Below are 6000 nucleotides of genomic sequence, written 5' to 3'. Positions count from 1 at the left end.
ATTGACCCTGAATATTCATTGGAAGGACTGATGCTGACGTTGAAGCTCCAATACTTTGGCCACCTGATGCAGAGAGGTGACTCATTGGAAGAGACCCTGATGGTGGGAAAGACTGAAGGTAAGCGAAGGGTTCAGCAAAGGATGAGATGTTAGATAGCATCACTGACTCAATGGACGTGAGTTTGAGCAAACTCCAGGAGACAGTGAAGGACAGGGAAGCTTGGTGTGAGGAGTTGGACATGAAATTAGTTGCTGCACAACAGCAGAAGTTTCTGCTGCAGCTGGGCTGGCCCATGCTGCTGTCATTTCTCTTCATACTCTTGACGTCCAGGAAGGTCCGTGTGGTTTCTCCCTTTCCCTAGAGTGGACACTGAGGCCAGGTGACAGGCCTGTGTCAGGGCCTCTTAAATCCACGGCAGGGATGGAAGGGTGGGGTGGGGGCCGACTTTGATGCCTTTATTCTCATCTCATGGGCTTCAGGCAGCTTGGTAGGAGGTCGTCTTTCCCGAGGCAGGGCCACACAGTGGGTGAGCGAGTGGGCACCAGCCCTCCCTGGTGGCCAGGGCCTCGCAGAAAGAGGCTGGCAGAGGCTGCTTGGCTTCAGCAAGCCCGAGTGGTTGGAGCTGGGCTGGGCATGTGGGGTTGGAGGAGGAGTTGCTTGGCCACTGGGTCCCTGCAGGATTTGATGTGAAAGGCCCACGAGTGATGAAATGCGTGGGTAGCCATCTTTCTTGAGCTGGGAACTCTGCCAAGCCAAAAAAACCATGCTTCATGTATTTTTTTTTTTTTTTTCCTGAATTCACTATTCTCTACCAGGGCAAGGGAGGTGAGCTCAGTTTGTCTAACCTGTGAAATGAGAACCGATGTGAAAGTTTGGAATCACACAGTCAGACAAGCCTACAAGTTGCCTCTGATGGTTAGTTTCTTCACCTGAAAAATAGAGGTGGCCTCTCAACCTCAGGTAAGTAGCACATGCAAGAGTGCCTAGCGCATCACCAGACTTGGGGCAGGTAGAAGCTACCCAGGGTCACGGGTACTTAGCCAAGCCCAGCGTATCGTGCAATTGTTGGTTAAAGCAGATGTTATTGTTTAGTCGCTAAGTTGTGTCTGACTCTTTTGTGACCCTGAGGACTGTAGCTCACCAGGCTCCTCTGTCCATGGGATTTCCCAGGCAAGAATACTGGAGTGGGTTGCCACTTCCTTCTCCAGGGGATCTTCCCCACTTAGGGATCGAACCCATGTCTTGGTCTAATAAGTGTCATGAGTATGTCCATTGCTGTGGGGATCCACACTAATACACAGCAGTATCTGGGCCTTGGCAAGCAACCAGAAGCCTCAGATCTCATGGAGGATCAGGGGCAGCAGGGAGAAAACCAGCTGAATGGACACCACACGTCCACTTCCTCAACACCCTCTGCATCTCGCACGTTGGCCTGACCCTTCTTTCTTGCCTTGGAAAGGTAAACAAGGAAAAGAAGAAATTTCTCAGCATGCTTTATGGGCCTCCTCACATGACAGCTGCCCCCAGCTGCTTGTGGTCAGCCAGACTACTGAGTCCTTGGGCATCTTTTCCTGATCCTGGTCTGCACTTTCCCTCCTTGATGGCGCCACAGACTCCTACACATCCTTGAAAACCCCTCTTAGATGTTACTTCCTCTAAGAATTCTTTCTCAACTTGCATGTCCTCCTGGGCTGGGCAGTGGTTACTCTGCTCTCACAGGCTGGTGCCAGCACCCTTAGTGCTCTGATCATGCTACATGGTGAGGGCTGATTGTCTGACCTCCCACTAGAGCTTCAGCCAATGGAGGACTCACATTTAACTCAATTCTGTGTCCACAGTGCCAGGACTGGGTGGGGAATAAAGGCCAGGTGGGTTAAGTGTATCAGTTCAGTTCAGTCCCTCAGTCATGTCCAACTCTTTTCAACCCCATGGATTGCAGCATGCCAGGCCTCCCTGTCCATCACCAACTCCCAGAGTTTACTCAAAGTCATGTCCATTGAGTCAGTGATGCCATCCAGCCATCTCACCTTCTGTCGTCCCCTTCTCCTGCCTTCAATCTTTCCCAGCATCAGGGTCTTTTCATGAGTCAGTTCTTCACATCAAGTGGCCAAAGTATTGGTTAAGTGAACAGATGGACATAAAAGGACAGCAATCACAGTGCCGACTGAAGGAAGAAGCACAGATGCAGGGCTATCAGACTGTAAAAGCACAGAGTCACACACCACAGGGGCAGGAGTAAATGATATGCTGGGGGAGCCCAGAGGCCTGCCTGGTTTTCCCCAGGGGACCCAGAAGGTCCCGGATGGACTCCAGGAGCAGGTGGCCTTGGAGATGAGATGTGAAAGGTGGTATCTCACTCCTAAAGCCATTCTTCTCCATCTTGCAGGATGGAGGCTGAGGCTGGAGGAGCCACCAGAGGTGGGGTGGGGCACACAATGACCAATCGGAACATCCTCTCTGCCAACGGGCAAACAAACCTTCCTCCAAGTAGGAGAGTAGGTCTGCGTTCCTCCGCCGCCCAGCTGGCCACAATTCACTTTCGACTCAGGCGAGATTTCAGAAAAGATGGGACAGGAAGGCTGAGGCAGGGCCAATGGAAAATGAAAAGGGCCAGACGGGGCAGGTCCCTGGGGCTCAGGCTGGCTCCACTGATCAGGGGTTCCAGGCAGCACACAGGAACACAACATCAGGGCTTGTGGGCTCTGGGCTGAGGGTGGGGCAGGTGAACAAACTGTTCTCTCTGCCCCAGGGGATGGATGGCTCAGAGGTGAACCAAAGCCCCAACAGATGAGGGGTTGATCAAGGGCCCTGAAGCCTTGTCAAATCTCCCAGAGTCGACTCTGCAGAGACGACCTACTAGGTGGAGTGGCCGTTCACGCACGTGTACTAACTGAACAGGTGTGTGCACCTAGCATTGTGGACAAGACAAAGTCTCAGAGCTTACATTCCAGTGAGGGAGTCAGGCATTTATCAGAGCGTCAGCAGTAAGAGCTGGGGAAGCTGGTGAAAATGACCTTCTGGCTTTAGCAGAGGCTCAATGACATCTTGGGGGTCTCTGGGGAAAAGTGAGAAAGAAGAAAATAATAACAAGGTAGGAAAAGCCAAATACCTCCATGTCCAAAAGGTAAGAGCCTTAAAGCCTGGCTTCAAGACTTGTGAGCCGAGGTGAAGGTTCTGTCTGTACCTCCAAAGCACTGGTGAGGGCCTCAAGCGTGTTTTTGGTGGGGATGTGGGATGTGACCGATCGGCACTTTGGAAAAATGACGTGGTTTTGGTGTGGACTGACTGGAGGTGTAGGAGCAGAAGCGGTCTGTGGGCCATGGTTCTAGTGAGAGATGCAGGGATTAAGACAGGGCTGCAACAGGGCTGGTCCGCATGGGGCTCAGGGGGAAGTGCTTCATCTTAGCTCGTTTCCAGACCTGTTTCAGAGTGGTGCCCATTCATCCATTCTTTATTTTTAAAATTTAAAAAATTAATTTACTTTCATTGAAGGCTAATTACTTTACAATATTGTGGTGGTTTTTTGCCATACACTGACATGAATCAGCCATGGGTGTACATGTGCCCCCCATCCTGAACCCCCCTCCCACCTCCCTCCCCCATCCCATCCCTCTGGGTTGTCCCAGAGCACCGGCTTTGAGTGCCCTGTTTCATGCACCGAACTTGGACTGGTGATCTATTTCACATGTGGTAATATACGTGTTTCAATGGTAGTCTCTCAAATAATCCCACCCTCGCCTTCTCCCACAGAGTCCAAAAGTCTTTTCTTTATATTTGTGTCTCTTTTGCTGTCTCAAGTATGGGGTTGTCTTCCCCCTCTTTCTAAATTCCATGTATGTGGGTTAATATACTGTATTGTCCGCTCACCCATTCTTTACTGGGTCTCTCTCTCAGACGACCAGGTAGAGGTGTCTTCTCCCTCCTTGTTCGGTCCACTAGAGTTTGAGGAAATGGAAAGAGGGCTGTGCCCGCGGCTCTGGGTCTTTGTGCGCCCCTGCGGCCAGGGCAGGCCCCCCGGGATCCCCACTGCCCTGGGCAGCCGGGTGGGGAGCTTTGGCAGTGATAAGGGAGCTCGCTCACCCTCTGGGAGCCCTGAGCCCCCCGAGGAGCAGGGGAAGGAATTCTGCCTGACTTGAGCCCCTCTGGCTGCAGAAAATGGCACGCGGGGAGGCATGGAGACCTGTGAGAGTCTGACGTCTGGGGAGGGTGGGGAGGTTCCTTAGGAAAGGAACTGTGAGTAGGAGCTGGGGGCGGAGAGCTGCCCGGCCATGGTGGGCCGTTTGGGGAAAGCTCATCCTGGGGCAGGACGTGGCCTGGGCCTGTTCCAGGCGGTGGGGTGCTTCCCGCAGGTGGCCCTTTGATCTCACAACAAATGGCCTATTCAGCATCTCCAAGACAGGGCCGGCTCTTGGCAGCCAGGGTGGGAAGGTGGCAAGACACAGGGGATTGTCTGCCTGGTTCCAGGGCGGGGGCTCTGCTCAGCGACTTAGTGCCCATGAGGAGAGGAGCCAGGTTCCAGGCGCTGTTGGGATGGCCGCTTGCCAAGGGCACCCTGACAGGCCCTGGGCCGGCCGTGGGGCTCTGTGGGGCTGACTCCCCTGCCTGTCTTTGCAGGTCCTGGGGCAGGAATGAGTGTGGGGTGTGGTAGGGCTCACCTGGACGAGGGAGGGGGGGCGTGGGGGAGGGTTGAGCTTCTGTGCACAGACCCTTCTTCCAGAACTGACTGGTCGGTGCCCCTCCCTCCACTGGAAACATTTCCTGGGTGAAGACTCATTTGCTGGGAGAGACAAGGCTGGATATTGTGGCCCCCAAACTGAAAAAGCTGAGGTCTCCTCTCTACCCGCCACCTGCCGTTCAAGAGTCAATACTCAAACCACAAAAGACAATCTTTCTTTTTTTGAAAACACTAAACGTTAACGAATGCTGGAAATAAGCAGCTTCTTTTTCGACTTTTGGGTTCTTTTTCTCTTTTAAAGTTTTTTTTGTTTTTTTTTTTTGATTTGGACCATTTTACAAATCTTTACTGAATTTGTTACAATATTGCTTCTGTTTCATGTTTTGAACTTTCGGCCACCAGGCACATGGCATCTTAGCTCCCTGACCAGGGATCGAACCTGCACCCACTGTTGAAAGGCCAAGTCACTGGACTGCTAGGGAAGTGTCTGGATTCTTTCTCTTTATTTATTTTGTTTGTGTGTCTCTACTTCTCTAATTCCTGGCGGTGGTGGTTTAGTCACTAAGTCGTGTGCGACTCTTGCAGCCCCATGGACTCTAGCCTGCCAGGCTCCTCTGTCCATGGGATTCTCCAGGCAAGAACACTGGAGTGGGTTGCCATTTGAGGAGCACATATTTAGAAGGCCTAATGGATAAACGATGATTCTGGAAAAACTGGCCAGCTTGCGGATTGCCATGTGAAGAGAGGAGGGTTGACTGGGCCCAAAAGGTGTTTGGAGGCAGTGTGTGGACTCATGGGGCTTCCCTGGTGGCTGAGAGGTTAAAGCGTCTGCCTGCAATGCGGGAGACGCGGGTGTGGACCCATATAGTCTTGGCCTTTCGCCTTCCTGTCTTCACCCAGCTGTGTGTCCCCAGGCAAGTCACATAACCACTCTGAACCTCAGTCTCTTCCTCTGGACCCTCGTACTGGTGCCTGTTTGCAGGGTTGTTGGGAAGAGTGAGTGTGCTGACTGTGGCGTGTGTATCCATAGTAGATGCTCAGTGAACCTTAGTTCCCCATGTCTTAAGAAAGAAAAGTTGGCTTAGGAATAAACTTCAATTAAAATGTTGTTGTTGTGCTAAGAAGAGGCCAAAAGTCACAAAATTATTTAGAGATTGTTTTCACTGAGTTCAAAAATCCAGGAGACTATTTAATCAACAGTCTGTTTTCTTCCTCGCAGCCACACTGATGTACGTAGCTTGGAAAATGCAAATTAAGTAATTGACATTTTCAAATTTATTTTGTTGACTCACTCATTCACTTCTTCTGCAAAAGAGTGGCCAAT

At 51.7% G+C, this 6000-nt stretch overlaps 1 long non-coding RNA gene across 1 annotated transcript in view; it reads left to right on the top strand.

Annotated features, from left to right (window-relative positions):
• The first annotated feature begins 897 nt into the window (after nucleotides 1-897).
• Nucleotides 898-6000, top strand: part of LOC138423489 (uncharacterized) — a 44203-nt gene continuing 39100 nt past the window's right edge. Inside the window, exon 1 of the long non-coding RNA XR_011250291.1 lies at nucleotides 898-961. This is a non-coding gene — a long non-coding RNA (uncharacterized lncRNA). The remainder of the gene's footprint in view (nucleotides 962-6000) is intronic.

The sequence above is a fragment of the Ovis canadensis genome, chromosome 18, assembly GCF_042477335.2.
Source record: "Ovis canadensis isolate MfBH-ARS-UI-01 breed Bighorn chromosome 18, ARS-UI_OviCan_v2, whole genome shotgun sequence".
Lineage (NCBI taxonomy): Eukaryota > Metazoa > Chordata > Mammalia > Artiodactyla > Bovidae > Ovis > Ovis canadensis.
Note: the sequence above shows the minus strand (reverse complement) of the source record. Positions and strands in the feature narration are given on the sequence as shown.